Source organism: Condylura cristata, unplaced genomic scaffold (genome assembly GCF_000260355.1).
Source record: "Condylura cristata isolate star-nosed mole 26May11 unplaced genomic scaffold, ConCri1.0 scaffold00040, whole genome shotgun sequence".
Lineage (NCBI taxonomy): Eukaryota > Metazoa > Chordata > Mammalia > Eulipotyphla > Talpidae > Condylura > Condylura cristata.
The window spans coordinates 588,334-606,068 of NW_004567141.1; the positions used below are offsets into that span (position 1 = coordinate 588,334).

Genomic DNA, 17,735 nt, shown 5'->3' on the forward strand with positions numbered 1-17,735 from the left:
TCTGATTATTCTTTTGATTTCTCCTGTATCTGTTGTGATTTCTTCTCTTTCATTTATGATCCTGTTTATTTGTGCTTTCTCCTGTTTTTTCTTTGTGAGCCTGGCTAGGGGTTTGTCTATCTTGTTTACTTTTTCAAAGAACCAACTTTTGGTTTTATTGGTATTTTGGATTGTTTTCCAAAGTTCTATTTCATTTATTTCTGCTTTGACTTTTATTATTTCCTGTTTTCTACTGGCTTTTGGGTTATTTTATTTTTCTTTTTCTAATTATTTAACATATGATATTAGGTTGTTTCTTAGTGTTGTTTCTTGTGGCTCGTTTGTTTGGTTTTTTTAAAGATGCATTTATTTATGCATACAGAACTGGGATACAGGCCACAGGTGCAGGGGTGGTGAGAGGATTCACCAGAGACAGAGTGAGGAGCAGGACAGGCCAACTGATGAATATACAGCTGAGGAGAGCAGCAGCGGGGTCAGAAGAGGTCTGCTCTGCCATGTGAATCACCTCTGTGGCCGGGATCAAACTCATGCTGAAGTGGCTTTAGCTTCTTAGTGCTGTGCTTTAACCCACTGCACCACCAGGGAGGGCCCTGTTTGTTTGTTTTTTTAGTGAGCCTGTATTGCTATATTTTTTCCTCTTATAAGTGCTTTTAATATCTCCCATGAGTTTTGGAGAGTTGTGTTCTCATTGTCATTCTTCTCATGATATTTTTTAACTTCTTCTTTGATCTCCTCTTTGATCCAGTGGTCTTCCAGTAGTACAGGTTTCAATCTCCACAAGGTAGGTGGGTTTCTTGCCTTCTTCACATGGTTTATTTCTAGTTTGATTTCTTCATGGTCAGAAAAGATATTTGGTATGATTTCTATCCTTATTTATAGATATTTGTGTCCCAGTCTGTGATCAATACTTGAGAATAACCCATGTAGATTTGAGTAAAATATGTACTCAGATTTTTTGGGGGGTGTAGTGTTCTTAGATGCCTGCCAGACACATGAGGTCTATGACCTTGTTTAGAGCTTTAATGTCCTTGCTTATTATTATTATTTTTTTTGTCTTGTTGATCTCTCTATTTTTAAGAGTGGCACATTGAAGTCTCCTACTATGTATGTATTTTCTCTCATATAGAGAAAATAGTTTTCATAGATGACAATAGGTTCCAGATATATTTTGGTGCTCCTTCATTTGATGTGTATATGTTGATGAGTGTTATGTCTTCTTGTTGAATTGTCCCCTTCATCATTATTTAATGGCCGTCTGTGTCTCTTTCATCCTTTCTTGGTTTAAGCCTATTTTATTTGATATAAGCATAGCTGTTCCTGCCTTCTTTTTTGGTCCATTTGCTTGTAGAATTGTTTTCCATCCTTTTACTTCCAATCTGTTTTTATCTTTTGTAATTAGATGTGTTTCCTGGAGACAGCTGGTTGGGTTCTGTTTTTTAATCCAGAATGCAACTCTGTGTCTTTTTATTGATGAGTTAAACCATTTACATTTAGAGATAATAATGATATATTGGCATCTATATTTACCATTTTGTTTGTCTATTTGTGTGTTTATTCCATGTTTTGATCTGTTCTTGTTCATCTCTCTGTTGGCTTTGGCTTAAGGAACTTCTTGTAGCATTTTTTGGTGTGGGGGGTTTAGTCATGACAAAATTGTGGAGTTTCTGTTTGTCTGAGAATGCCCTTATTCTTTCTTCATAGAGGAAGGAAAGCTCCACAGGATAACGTATTTTTAGTTGGCACTTGATATTTTGGAGTTTGTTGAATATATCCCCCCACTCTCTTCTTGCCCATTGTGGTTTTTTTTTTTTTTTTTTTTTTTTTTTAAGATTTATTTATTTGTGCATACAGAACTGGGGTACAGGCCAGTTTTCCTTTATAGGTTATTTTTCTTCTCATTATTTTTTTCCTTTCCTTGAATTCTTTGGAGCTTGACTATTAGTGTGTCTTGCTGTATTTCTCCTTTTATTATGGTAGTTTGGTGTTTTTCTTGCTTCTTGTGTGTCTATTTGCATCTGCTTTTTCATACTCAGGATGTTCTGTTCAATTAATCTCTGCGAATATTTTCTCGATTCCTTGGCCTTTCTCCTCACCTCTGGGAGACCTGTAACTCTGATATTTCCCTTCCTCATTGTGTCATATAACTCTCGGAGTGTTTCTCATTATTTTTCTTTTAACTTCTCTCTCCTTTTCTGTTTTGATTCTTTTTAGTTCTGTGTTTTCAAGGGTGCTTATTCGTTCTTCAATTTCATCTATTCTGTTTTCACTACTTTTCCCAAAGTTCTTTATCTCCTCCAGTACTCTTTTAATCTCCTGCATTCCTTCTATTTCCCTTATTAAAGTCTCATTTTCATTCTTCATTTCATTATTTGGCTCATATCACGTTTTCCCTTTTTATTTTCTTTATGTTTGTTAATCATGATGATTCTAAATTCACTATCTGACAGGCTGAGCAGTTCTTCTACACCTTTGTTGATTTCTGGTGACTGATTTTTCTGTGGTGAAAGTATTCCCTGTGGGCTTACTTGGTTATTTATTGTGTTTGTTTGTTTGTTTTTTTTCTCCCTGCCATTTGTTTCCTAATGCTTTCTATGTGTTGTGACACATTGTTGCTAGTATTGACCAGCATTTCTTCTGGGTATTCCTTCTGGAGTAGCTGAAGACTGGTATTCAGACAGGGTCAAGGACTAATGTGTGAATCCTCCACAAGGGTGATGATGTTTGAGTATGGTGGTGAGTTTGAGTGCCAGATCTGGTGACTCCCTCCCTCTGTGTTTCCACTGTTATCAGGGGGTATAAGATTCCTAGTTGGTGACTGTGTTTGGGAGATGTATGCTGTTGGTGGTGTTGATGGTCCCTCTGTTGCTTAATTTCTTAGGAGGGTTTTATGCTCCTGTTGGCAGTGGCTCTGCCCTGACATGGCTTCCAGTTCAGATGAGATCCTATGCACTAGTATTGGTGGCTCTGCCACTGTCCAATTTCTGGATATGACTGTGTACAGTGTGCTGTCCGTTACTGCATGGTATCCCTGCCTGTTCCAGTGAGCTCAGCCCTGCCCTCTGCCCTTCCTGTTACTGGCCAGGAGCTAAAGGCTGGCTGTCATGCCCCTCCAGGACATCCTGGGGAGTGAAGGTGCAAGTTTCCCCATGCAGGTCAGAGTCCTGCATATTTCTGTGCCTACGCGCTGAGCACATGCTGTTCCACCCCATCAGGCCTCCCTGGGGAGTGAAGGCACCAATCTCCACATTGGGCAGAGTTCCACCTGTTTAAGCAGCAGGGCACACCCTGGCCAACGGTAATGCCAGATGTTGTATACTCTTGCCACTCCCTGCCTGACTTCCTCTATCAGAGACTCCCACTCAAGGTGGGTGTGCTGCAATCAGCCCCTGTCCTGCCCCCAATAGTGGAGAGAAGGCTGTCTTATCCTTCCCACAGATCTCACCCAGTGGATCTACAGTAGCTGTGCTCCCCTCCATACAAATCAACATGCTGACCTTTGTTTTTCTCCTTTTGGGATTTTCAGAAGTTTCCATTTTTCCCAGATGCTTTCAGGGTTTTTTTTGTTTTTTTTTTTCTTTTTTTTTCTTTTTTTCTCCCCTCTTCCTTTTCTTTCCTTGGTAGAGGTATTCTGGGTTTGTAGGTGGGGGAGGAGGGAAGGGTTCCTAGTTGATGTCTCCTACTTGTCTCTTCTTCCATTGCTTTTACCCTCCTACTGCCTCCCTTGGATAGTCAATCCTGTTCATAATGTCTGGGTTTTGGCTGGAGTTTGCTGCAGTTCCCCCCCTTATTTACTGTATCCAAGGGAGAAGTTAGTCCCAGAGACTCTTTGCAGCCATTTTGGTCTCTTTTTTTTTGGTTTCACAGTGCATGTAAGTTATGGCTACACTCTACTATAGACTATTTAGTGTATAATATCATTATATATAAAATGACAATGTAACAGCCTTGATTAAAAATTACTTTTTTGCTAAAAAAAAAATGTCAGAGAGTAAATGAGCACAGGTGGCAAGAAAGATGGCACCTGCAGACATACTGTTCGCAGAGATCCCATAAACCTTCCATTTGTAAAAACACAATAAAATGAAGCACAGTAAGAGGCCTGTCTGTCTTTTAGACTAGTCACTTTACTTGCTAATGTAATGCACTTTGTACCAGTAATAGGAATCACTTTTTCCACAGTGCTTCCTTTAAAATTGACTGTGCTCCAAAAAGTCAAGTGCCTACAAAATCTCAGACTTGCCTTGTTTGATGCTTGGCTGGCCAAAATTTCCATGGTACAAAATAATTCCCTCTGTGTAAATGTATATGTATATAAACAGGTACAGTCTGGCACCTCTCACACATTTCTAGAAACTTAAACATTCTCCTGCTTTCTCTATGACTTCACCTTAAAGCACGAGCACCATAAGTTAACACAACACCCTGAGCACAGTTCCTAATCCAAAGCCCCTTAGACCAAGCAGTTGTTTCCCAATTAAAACACTAAAATGAATCAATTCAAGAACACTACCAAGAAAGTGCCAGGCAATGAGCTATTTAACCATAAACTCACTAAACACATTCTCCACCCTCCCTCTTCTCTTTTTATGTCTGGACAACTAATTCATTGGAGCCAAAAAATTAAGTCATAGTTTGGGAACCTTTCTCAGGGTTGTTTAGTTGCTAGTGAATACTACTCACTTTCTAGCCGGTAGGAGGTGGGCTATCTTTCTCACCTCATCATTACTTCCTCCCCTTTTACACACGAGTGCATTAATTATCCAACATGGCAGAACATGGAATCATCTGGATACAGGTCTTGGTACTACAGAGGTCAAACTCTGACACAGGCATTCATTGAGGAAATACCCGCTAGCAACCGAGGCCAACTTGGTGCTGTGCCTAGCACATTATCGATGCTCGGTAACTAAGGAAGAAGCTGCCTTCAGCTGCGTGGTGACCACGAACTTGAGCTGAGCTAGCTCCTTTCCTCTGTGTGATCTCGTGGGTCTTACATCTGCACACAAGTATAAAGGTACTAGATTCTAAGTTGTAGACAAGGAAAGCAAAGGAGGATCTGAGGCATGGCACAAAAAGCAGATGGCTTCAACTGCTAAGTGGTAAATATACTAGAACTGTGGTGGTGTGTGTGGGGTGAGGTATACATTTACTTAAGTAGAAGCTGTACCCCTGAAAATTAGCTAGTATTAGAAATCAAAGTAAATGAGTTAATTTATTTATTTTTGTGCATACAGAACTGGGGTACAGGCCAGAGGCTCAGGGGCGGTGAGAGGCTTCACCAGAGACAGAGTGGGAAGCAGAACAGGCATATCTATGAAGTACACTGCTGAGGGGAACAGCGGATGGGTCAGGAGAGGTCTGCCACGCCATGTGGTCACCTCCAGGGCAGGTGGGAATGGAACTCATGCAGAAGTGGCTTTAGCTTCTCAGTGCTATGCTTTAACCCATTGCGCCACCAGGGAGGGCTGAGTTAATCATTTTTTAAAAGAAATGGAAGCCTAATGAATTCAGGCATTCCAAAACCACAATCTGTACCCAGAGTGGTACTATAACTGAAACCAAGATTCTAAAGATACAAAGCTTGGGGCCATGCCCATCCCCGATTGCTCTTCCTCTGCTGGGGTAGTAGACAGATGGCCACAGGGGCCAGGAGATGAGGTTTCCAGGCCCATTCAGCCACTTAGTGGTTCAGGGATCAGGGATTAAATAAGGATTTCCCCAGGGCATCAGCATCATCACCCTCAGTATTATCAGACAGCACTGGAAGGGGTTGTGTAATCCATAAACTTGCAATAAAGCATTATAAATTCAAAAAGTGAAATTCAAACAAGGGAACTATTTGTAAATAATATCAATAGAACATAGAAAATACACCTAAGTTACTTTCCCTGAAAGTAACTTGCCTCTTTGGAATAAGCATATTTTCAAGTATTTAATAATGTAAAAGTGTTGATGATGGAAGATATAATGATGATCCCATTCCTCGATAACCTTGTCTTTTGTGACTTTTATCTATTACAATCATAATGACAATAGGAGTATCTTGTGAGTATTGAATGCTTAGCTTTTGTCACATTGCTTTAAGTTTTCATTCATTGGTTCTCAAAGAAAGTGCCTAAGAAGTAGCTGTTACTGTAGTCCACATTTTAGGGATGAGGAAAGGAGCACAGGGGTGGAGAGCCTCATCTAGGGAAATGTTATACGAATCCTGAGACCCTACTCACCTCTTCTTATATATACTATACAAGATTATAGTCTATACTGAAGATCAATTCTCAAATACTCTATTATTCCTTTTATAGAGAGCTATCATTTCTTAAAGAGGGAACACTTAACTCCAGTCAGTGTCATAATACTTCCAGGCAAGGTGAGCTTTCAGAAGAAATAGTCGAGATTAAAAATCTGGTGGTGGCGTATCACTGGCGTGCATGGCAGCTTAAGCTCTTCCTAAGCTGACTTCCTATCAGGTCCCAGTGAATCAAACAGGCTTATGGCTTCCCTCCCTTAAGACTTCCTCTTTCAGTCTGTTGCAGCTGCCTTGGTGTAGGAATCTGGGATTAGTATAGGAAGATCAAATATGAATTTACAGCTCAAGAGTCTGAACTCCCAGAAGGAAAGTGTGACATACAGGCAAGCTAGTGATAACGACTCCAGAAGGAACCAAAAGCCAGGCATCACTGTTCCACTGTCCTGACCCCAGGGTTCACAGCCACAGCTGCTTACATTCTATGGTTTACAGAGAAGTCCAGAATGTGTAATTAACTACCACAAACTGTTTGCCTCTCCTCTGCCCCCTCAAGTCTGCTGGGTTGACATACATTGTGCCCCATCAGATAGGAGGTACATTAGCTCATGTTCTGAGTCCCTAACTTTGTAGGAAAAGACAGAAGACCCAGAGCTTAGAAGAAACAGCTCCTCATACCCTTATGAGGAGGATTCAACAGAACCTCAATGGGAAAAGACGGGACACAGGAGTCAGCAGTGCTCCATACCTTCTCAACATGCAATGTGCAGCCAGTATGACGTGCAGATCAATTAATATTCTGTAAAAACCTATTATGTGCTAATCCCCAGCTGGATGCTTTCCTATCTGTTATCAGAATAGATATGCACTGCTCAGAAGAGAAAATAAAAATATCAATGTTTATTCAAGGCACACATACTTATATTTAAATATACTGCAAGTTGAGAAGAAACACTTTAGAATTCTCCATCTATCTTTCATTAAGGGCTAGAGATTACCTAGACAACTGCCTATAGATTTTTCTTTCGTTCCATCACTTAATCCAGTTCTATATTTCTCAAACCTCACTGGGTAAAATAATTATCATCCTGGGTTATAGACACCAAATCTTATTTACTTTACTTCATGGTCAATTCCAGGACATTTCAAGGGTATTTGCCAAGCCTCTGTGTAAACCTGAACAGGTCGAACCAGCAAGGACAGGCTGGGCAGAAGGGCAAGGAGCTGAAACCCAGCTGAAAGTCCAGCTGTCTGGCTGAGTCAGCAGAGGGAAGTTTGTTTTTGCAACTCAACTACAAATCTCATGTCTCAGGAGAGGCAACTCCTTAGAGAGCTGACGTTAGACTATAATAGTCAGATCTAAGTCCTCCATTAATTTATTTTTATATTTCTCTAGAATGTGAGCTTCATATGCTCAGGGACTCTACTAAATCATTTCTGTATTCCCAGATTTTTTTGTTGTTGTTCAGATCCTAGAATATAATAAATTTGCAGTCAAGGATGATTAACCTAGGATGACGTCTAAGTAAAATTTAGAAAATAAATGAATGGTGCTTAGTCAACATCCAGTGATAGAACTAACTTGAGTTATATGCCAGGCATGTGGGGATCGACATATCATCCTCACACAGCTGAAGAAATACATGCCTTTATTTCACATATTTAATTAATATGAATATATGCAATCACATTAAGATCATAATATGATCCTTCTGTCGGAAATATTTAACACTGAATATTATCCCTTGTCATCATACATTCTTTTGAGGCATAATATTTTTTATATTCTGTACAATAAATATCTTAGCCTATCTAAGTTGCATCCTAATATATTAAAGCTTTCCCGATAGCTGGACATTTAGACTCTAACTGCCACTGTTAAAAATAACTTTCAATAACTCTTCAGGGATTTGCTTTAATCCCTTAAATTAAGTAAGAACAGATTCCTAGATGTGGGGAGGAGGACTGGGTCACAGAGGGTGAGCTTCTACGTATTTATTTTTATGTTTGTATGTTGTTTTCTGCTTAAAAGTGATAGTTGAAGTTTGAGATAGGTGCTGGGTAATTGAATCAGAATTGTTTGTTTTTTTTTCTAGGTTTGGCTTTAGATGATATCCTTATTACATTTACTTGCAGTGTCACTGGAAAGTAAGATTCCTCAAACACTCATTGTTGGGCTGGGCTCAATGTGGACATGTACTACCACTGGGCTGATGTGCCAGTGTGCACATCCAGCCCATTTGGTCCATGGCATTACGCATTAAGAATAAAGTCGGTAACTACTCTGTTGAAGTCTTGGTCTGCTTGTGGTCAAACCTGAGGTCCTGGCCACTCAATCAGCTCCTTTCAATGAAGAAATGCCCAAGGTATAGGCACCTGGACCATGAAGGCTGAGACCACTCTGGCTCTACCTTTATCTGTATGGGTTGTGTGGCACAACATACATCCATGTGGATGGTTATAATTGATCACCAGCCACTTTCTATACTGCGCATTTGACCTTTCTTTCCAACCTTGTCTGCCAGCATTGACTCCAAAAGCCAAACTAAAAGAAAATAAGCCACGGTGACTTTGGAAGGGATTTTGTGACAAATCTGCCTCTGAGAAAACTGGCAAGAGACAAGCTACTGATGACAGCTTGACCTTTCTAGAAGCAGTGATGGGAAGCACATCAAGGAGACCAGTTCCTGAGCACATCACCAGGGACAGCAAAGTCAACCAGCGTGGCTCAACTCACAGCCACAGTGCCAAACATTCTGTCTGGCTCAAAATCCAACCAAATGCACCGGCTTGTAACTCTGTTCAGCCTCCAGCTATCTAACTATAATCAAAGAGTATGGAAAGGACTTCACTGTCTTGATTTCTGAACAGAATCTGAAGTCACAAGAGTATCAGTGGCTCATTTACTGCTTTTCTCTCAAAACATGTCTACCCATTTCCCATGGAGATGGAAATCTGTGGGCACTGCATGGACAGAACCCAGTTCGAGTGACATTTCTGACCACAAAGCCTCTAGCAAAAATGTCATGAAGTGGATAAAAGCCTTCCTACATCCAAATCCTGGCTCGGCTGTGCCTTGTAGATAGACAAGAAGTCTAGATAGCTGAGCAGCATCATCTGTAAAGGGGGGTGGGGGGTGGCCATAGATGGTTACTGTGAGAAGGAAGTGGCTGAATATATGGAGCAGAAAAAGGGGTGCTATGTAGTGGTAGTAGTGGTGTTGGAGGCGGTGGTGGTGGTAGTGGTAGTAGTAGTCATATCATTATTTGTCTATCCCATTAATAGTCACTTTTCACAGGATATAATTCTACCTCTCAATGTCAAGAGGAGAATAGTTAATTTAATTAAATCCCGCTGAACTTACAATAGCAAACTCATTTGGTATATTACCCCTGGGTTATTTCTTTTTTCTTTAAGATTTTATTTATTTATGCATACAAGAGCTGGCGTGCAGGCCAGAAGTGCTGGGGCCAAGAAGATTCATGAGAGACAGAGTGGGGAGCAAAACAGGTGGATCCACTGAAATACACTGCTGAGAGGAGCAGCAGGTAAGACAGGAGAGGTCTGCAGTGCTATGTGGGTCAGCCCCTTCACTGGACATTGAACTCGTGATGCAGTGGCTGCAGATAGCTTCATAGTGCTGAGACTGAGACTTAACCCCTTTGGCCACTGGGGAAGCCCCATTCCCTGGGTTACTTTCACTTGGAAAGAAAACTACAAAAGATTGAAAAGCTTTAGCCCAAAGAAATTAAACTGTAAGTATAGAATTCAGGGATGGATGGATGGACATACAGGTATCAAATAAATGAATGGATTTTTGGGTGAATGGGTGGGTAGCTCACTGGGTGGAATGATGGATGGAAAGGTAGGGAGAGAGGCAAGAAAGGTGTTTAAAAACATATTTATGTTTTCCAACATACATTTCTGATTTTAGACTGTTCAAATTGACAGAGTCTATACTTGGGTAGGATGATCCCAAGAGAGATAGAAATAACACAAATTAGCCAGTATGTGGTAGCCACAGTCTCATGCATGACTCATAGTCTAGTTCTCCTCTACTGTTATTATGTATTCTATTGAACATCTGCAGATAATTTACAGAACATACTTGAAAAAAATGTGTAAAGAGAGAAGCTGTAAAAGAAAAATTCACTACCTCTAAAAATACATGCTGGAAGTAGTATAAAGGTAATTTGGATCTTGGCTTCCTCCTCCTCAAATGTCTCCACTCCCAAAGCAAGGAGCATAGAATGCTAAGCCACACCTGTCCCTCTGCACTTCTATGACTGTGTCCGCCTTCTCCCTGTCACTTGAGGACTGTTCACCTAAACCTAAACAGGTTCACCTAAGACTGAACAGATCCAGTCTTTCCATCTCTGCATCTAACACCCTGGTCATAATCACCTACATCTTGCTGCTCCCTCCAATTCCAGTCTGCCTGTGGAATCCTGTTCATACTGTGTGAGAATACCTGACCCATGAAAGTATTTCTCTTAGTCTTCTATATGTTAATCAAATATAACCTCTCCATTTGGAGAATGTTCTCACAATTCCATATCTTGTTTTCTGTATACAGATCTCATCTCTCTGCAATATGGAATACTTGCTCAGAGCTAAGTCATAACTGGGTGCTCATTTGTATCCAGTGCTCAACATATTGTCTTTAGGAAATATTTTCTAAATGAAGTAGGAAAAATGTAGTTGGTATGCCTGATTCTTCAGAAAATCGACCTTGAAACTTTCAGTGCTTCTGTTCTACAACCTCTATAGTTTACTCTAACCTCCAGTTTTAATGTCAGTCATTATTTTATTTTTTTTAAGATCTCTGTATCCCTTACTATTAAATCATACTACTGCTCCATTTTTAAAAAGATCAGGCAGTCAGGATGAAGTACAAGAAAGTAACAAACTCACTGCCATTTCCACCAGTCCTGGCAGTAGTTACAGTTATCTACATTTATGTATTAAGGCAAGTTCAGTTTTTAGATGTAAGAAGAACAGAACTCTTTTTTTTTCTATTTTGCTCTTGAGCTAATAATTTTCTTTTGTCCTTTATTAAATCTCCTGTTTTTAAGTAATTATTATATTTGAGAAAGAAGAACTCGTTAGCTAAAAAGCCAAATGATAGGAATCCATGATGTACATCAGAATACGTATAATCAGCAAACAAATTAAGAAAATTATCACCTTCACAAGGAAAGAAAAAATATCCTAATTAAATCAATCTTAAAGTGTTCTATTAATAATATAATATTATCAACAACATCTCTAGTGATTAAAACCATTGTTGGCACAAATGTGAGAAATGCAGCCCCATCCACAACGCTATTGAGGGAGCAAAACTGGCAGGATCCTTCTAAAATCAGAATGGCAAAAACAGCAAGAACTGGAAAAAAGTTCTGTCCTTAGAGCCAATAAATCTATTTTGGCAAATATGTGGTCTAAATATAATTGAATGAAAGGAAAGCTAGTATATATGCAGCAGTATTTATTGCAGCATTACTAAGAATAAAATAAAACCAGGAAGCAATCTAAATATGCAACAAGGCAATGATTTAGTAAATTGTGTAAATCAACAAGATGGAATTGTACAGTGTCAAAATTATTATAACTATAGAGAAATGAAGAAAATGTTTATGATGTACAGTTAAATGAGAAATGCAAAATACAAAATGCTATATGTACTCTGGTCAAAACAACATAAAATATTAAAATATACACATGGCATGAGGGTCTGGAGAGCCATATATAACGTGAAAATAGTGGTACAGTCATGTGTTCGCGCACTGTGCTGATAAGAGAAGTGCATTTTAAATGTAAAATACCCACCAAACTTCTTAAAGATGACTAATTTGCACTATCCAGGCTAGTTTTACATCAGCCATTTGACCACAAATCCACAGAACTGTTCTTTGCTTTTCCACCATTACCTTACTAGCTGGACAACTGTGCTCTTTGAGACTTGACTTCGACTTTCTCATTCCATCAGAAGGAAAGCACAGCCCTGACCAAAGATGTATAAGCTCTAGACATGTGACACTGTACTCAGCACTCATCTGCTTAGGAAGATTTCTTCAGTGATGCTTACAGACTCACTGATGACCATCCACTAAATCACTAACTCGTCACTTTGATCCGTAGTATACCTAAACTTCTAAACTCTCTTCAATGACCAGAAAGAAGGTGTGTGTCTGTTTTTTTTAGCAGATTTCAAATTCTCACAGGGGAAACCAAATCTCTATTTTCTTTCCCTCAGTCCACATGAATCCTATAACTATAAAGGTTTTCACACAGGAGTGCTTAGGAAATTTGCCACTAAATCAAACCCTAAGTTTTACAACTTTAAAATACTTTATCAACTTGTTTGTAATAACTGTTTTCCAGTGCACTAAATCTGTCTTCATTTAGATTGCCGGATTTGGCTTCAGTCTTGATATTTCTCCACCAGTGTTTGCTAATAACTGATAGGTCTGTGATAACTAAAGTAATACTCTAATTAATTTTTGCTCTACACTGTGGTTATGCTTTTGTACATTATCCAGCTCACATTCTAGAAGTAACCTTTGAGTCCTAACTTCATGCTGAAAGCAACCAATGTGTCCCAACTTTAAAAAATTCTTAATGGTAAAGAACAATATAAAGGTGAAGAAAGCAAGGAAACCTACAATATATAATCTGATTAAAATATTATTGGAGGTAGTGAAAAATAATGCATAAATTCAAGTAAATAAATATGACTAGATAAGTAACTTACAGTCAATGCACTAATACAACATTAAGTCTCAATGAAGCAAATCATAATACTAATTTCTAAGACCTGGATTAAAGTTACTAAATCAGGTGGTAGAATGTTTGCTTTGTATCAGACAGCATTATATACATACTGTACAGCTTAAGAAATAATAGTTATTGGTTTTACTCCTGGGAAAAAGCCCATTGAGCAGAAATCTTTGAATATTTTGCTTTCTTAAAATGAAGACTATGACAAAATCATTTTGTTTTGAATTCCACTGAAACTCAGCAATGGCAGTAGTAGCTTTTCCCACTTTAGTAATAAAGTGAACAAAGTTTAGTTTGTGGTTGCTGACTTGATACTAGGTTTAAAGAACTATTGATTGTATCAACCCCTTCCTGGATTCATCTAAACTGGCATGTTCCTTCTATGTTACACGCATTTTCAATTATTGTACTTTATATTTATCCATTTAATTGCCCCCCCAAAAAAATGTGTCCTGGGTGTCATTTACAAACCAGGCCGTATATTTTCGTTAATACAACGAACGATTCATCTCTGCCCATATCCCATGAAGTTTAGAGTTCACAATAGAAAACAAGCCACAATTATGAAAAACAATTGCATTGCTGATAAATGCTCAGTAGGGGAAACACAGGGGATGATGCAAATATACAGCAGGAGGTAAAAATATACTCTGGGCCCTCCCTGGTGGTGCAGCGGGTTAAAGCACAGCACTAAGAAGCTGAAGCCAATTCTGCATGAGTTCATCCCAGCCTGCCCAGAGGAGATCCACATGGCACGGCAAACCTCTCCTGACCCGCCCGCTGCTCCCCTCAGCAGTGTACTTCATCCATTTGCCTGTTCTGCTCCCCACTCTGTCTCTGGTGAATCTCTCACCCTCCGCATCTCCAGAGGAAAAAGAAGGCATCTTGGAGAAAGGGCAGCGTCAGGTGAATACTGAGGGATGAAAGGTGGTTAGTGAGACAAGTGGCAGACAGAAGGACATCTCCAGATGCAAAGGAGAGAATTCAGAGATGACAAAGACTGTATCATGAGTAAGAGGCTATTAGAACAAGAGCAGCATGGTTGGCAAGTATAATGCAAAGACAGCAGAGAAAGGTGAGGCTGAAAACTTCTTAGTAGGCTAAAACCCATCGGACCTGAGGTTCGGGTAAAAAATGATGATTTTATCCCATGAACAAGATCAAACATTGCTAAGCAGACAGGTGTCCCACACATGTGACGAGTACTCCGATTTCCTAACCCTGGCACCCCAATATCTTAGGGAACCTGACACAGAGTGGGTATTCCTTGCTTGCTGAATGACTGAATGAATATATGGATTATTTATTGTCTCTCCAGCAAAACAATCAAGAGATCCTGAGTGGATGAGGAGTCTGATATAACAGGGATAGGAAAGGGAAAATTCCATTATGTTATATTCTAATTTTTTTTATATATTCTAAAAGTTCTACTATGTTATAAAGATGTTTTAAAATACAGACATTGTGACAGATGTCCAGAGAATGCATTAGGAGGCCACCAGATGTATGAGCGTTCCACAGCTGAAGTTAAGTATGGCCAGACCCCAAGAAAGATGGCCTGGAAACTATTAAATCACAAGTAAATGTTCTGAGATTATAGAGTTGACCACTAACCCTTCTGCAGAATGCCAAGCCAAGTGCCAGGTAAGCAACACAGAACCCATCCAGAAGAAAAGTGCTGTCCCCCATGAGGGACCTCAGGGTGAGATGTAAGTAATGGAATTTACAGCTTTGATTAGAATCTGCTCACACGGTGGTTTTCTGATCTGGGAGTATTTTGTTTTTATTCTGTAGCCAGCCCTTTGCTCTTAGTTGAATGCTGGTGTACACACACCTTTTCTTTTCAAGCATGCAAACAAAAGCCTCTTGCCATTTCAAACACAATGCCCTCTCCATGCAGCCCACTGGATAGTTTTCCTTTCTTCCCAAAGACAAGCTTTGATCATTCCTTTGCCGTGGTCCACCTCAGAGGCTCACTGTCACCTGCAGAATAAAATCAAAACCACCAGACTGCCACAGAACATAACACACCTCCAACCTGCCCAGCCTACATGTCTAACGTCCTCTCACTCCCCTCCACATGCTCTTGGGATCAGCCTTGACTTTTCTCATCACACACAAAGCCAGGTCCTTGCAGACACCACATCTGATTGGGTGTGAGAAGCAGCAGTACTCATGGTGATGTCTGAGTATTTAAGAGCAAATGTAGGCAAGTTGCTCAAGGGGACCACGAGGGACAGTACAAGTAGCTGGCCACTATGTGGGAATGCAGGCCAATGAGAATGCCTACAAGCTGGAAGGAGAGTTGGCTATCCTGAAGCTGTACCAGTTCTACCCAGGCTTCTTTCAGTCCAAGGTCACCTCCTAGATGCTCATAAAGGCTCTTACCAACCTGTCCTGCATCTCACACTGTGCAAGTGCCTGACCGGCCAGGCTCATCAAGAAGAGAAGCCCATCAACAAATATTGTCCTCTGGAGACCGGCTGGATAGCTGACACTTCCGGGCCTTCTGGCAAACCCTGGATGAAAACATGAGCCTCTTGGAAGATCTAACTGGCATTGAAGACTCAGTTCGAAAATTTATCTGCCGTGTCATGGCCATAACTTATCAGCACAGCAATCACTGGCAACTGGAGAAGATGTTTGGGGCCCCACCTGACAGTCACCAGTGGAAGGTGCAGATGACCCGGTACAGCTGGAGCGCTGGGGACTCAGGCCAGGTCTTCATCTGGAGCCAGGGAAAGAGCACTAAGTCTCAGAACATAATGGCGAAGATCAACCTGGAACAGTGAGTCCAGCACCATATCCTCCTTCCAATGGCTTTGCAGACATTTAGTGAAGATTTGATGACTTAGGGAAAAAAAAAAAAGAACCAATTCCATATGTTCCTTTTCCTTTTCCTTTCTTTTCTTTCCCTCTTCTTCCTTTCTTCTCCTATTTCCTTAGTTCTTCCTTCCTTTTCTTTTCCTTCCCTCTCTCTCTTCCTGCCATCTTTTCTTCCCTCCCTCCTTCCTTTCTTTCCTCTTCCTCTTGCTTTTCCTTGTTCCTTTCCTTGCCCCTTTCCATCCTTCCTTCCTCCCCTCATTCATTTTTTCTTCCATCAGTTACACTATAACTAAAATCAAGATGCCTACAGACAAGAATCATGGAAATTCCAGGTAGTCTACTGAAATATTACTTTCTTGCAAAAAGTAAAATCATGGGGCTGCCTGGTTTGTGCCCAGCATCCCCACATAGACAACACCTCTAAAACCACAGCAAGAGCGCACCAGAATTATTATGATTTTCTTTTAACTTTACTTGATTAAAGATGTGTATTTCCAAGTGTGCTAAGATGGTCTGGTGGGACCAGGAAACCTTCACTTATAATTAGGTCATACCTGGTTCTGACTTAAAATAGTCCAAGGATGATATTCTGAGAAACACTGGTCAGGGTGTTCCCAAATCAGGTAGAGAATTCAGCTAATTAATTCAAGTTCCCAGTGGTCTGTGTGACATGCTGCAGGAAGCATTTAGCTACCTGTCTGGAACTGGTGACCCGAAACATTTTGAGGATATTAAGAAATGACAATAGCTTTGTAAGTGTATGGTGGCTTGTTTGGTTTTTTTTTTTTTTTTTTTTTAAAGATTTATTTATTTATTCATACAGAACTGGGGTACAGGCCAGAGGCTCAGGGCCGGTGAGAGGCTTCACCAGAGACAGAGTGGGGAGCAGAACAGGCAAATCAACGAAGTACACTGCTGAGGGGAGCAGCGGGCGGGTCAGGAGAGGTCTGGCTCGCCATGTGGTCTCCTCCGGGGCAGGCGGCAGGCGGGAATCGAACTCATACGGAAGTGGCTTCAGATTCTCAGTGCTGTGCTTTAACCCGCTGCGCCACCAGGGAGGGCCATTTGGTTTTTTCACAGTCTAAGGATTCTTGCTCCCCAGATTAACAGCTTAAGTTATTATTAACATGTGAGGACAATGTGACTTCGGAGCAGAATGCTGAATATCTGACCATGGCTTAGTACCCCTCATCTGGTCCAATGTATTCTCTAAGAAGCAAGGATTGTCTACCAATGTCCAGGTTTGAACGTGGGTGCTATCTTTAGCACCCAGTTTGTTTTGGCACTGTGAAATAGAGATCCTCTCATGAGTTCTTACATCTGATTATTATATCCACATCAACTAACTGACAACAGAAAAGAACATTTCTGAAAAGCATAATGATTTATGGGTAGTTCCAGAGGACCTACAATCTAGCATCGAATGGAGTTTATCAGTAAAACACAGACAATAAAGGAAAATTACTCAGAGGAAACCTCTCTGCCCCACAAAATTCATGATTGATATTTTTAAGCCAACTCTTTTCATCTGCTCTTGACTGGAAGTTTTCAGATACCTACTTTTTCATCAAGTGATTGTTTTCCCACAAAGCTTCTTTTGATGTCTTTTAGCAACCTTTAGTTTTTCATTTTATCTTAATTTAGAGAGGTTAATTGTACTACATTAAAGACAACTAACACAATTGATGTAGCCAGTCCCAGTAGTAGATCCAGGCTGTGATTAGATGAGTAAGTATGGTAAAGGATTTAGTATGACCTTCCTGGTGCATGTATGCTGGTTTATAATGATGCATGTCTGAAACTTATCATGCTATCATGCTACATCATTTCAATAAAAATATAGAAACTTGGACCCTTCCTGGTGGTGCAGCGGATTAAAGCACAG

At 40.2% G+C, this 17,735-nt stretch overlaps 1 protein-coding gene and 1 pseudogene across 1 annotated transcript in view; one reads left to right on the forward strand and one right to left on the reverse strand.

The window, feature by feature from the left end:
• The window catches only part of LOC105854430 (CLK4-associating serine/arginine rich protein-like), a 157,559-nt gene that overhangs the window by 63,419 nt on the left and 76,405 nt on the right, over positions 1-17,735 (reverse strand). The window lies entirely within an intron of this gene.
• Positions 14,708-15,864, forward strand: LOC101626279 (annotated as a pseudogene).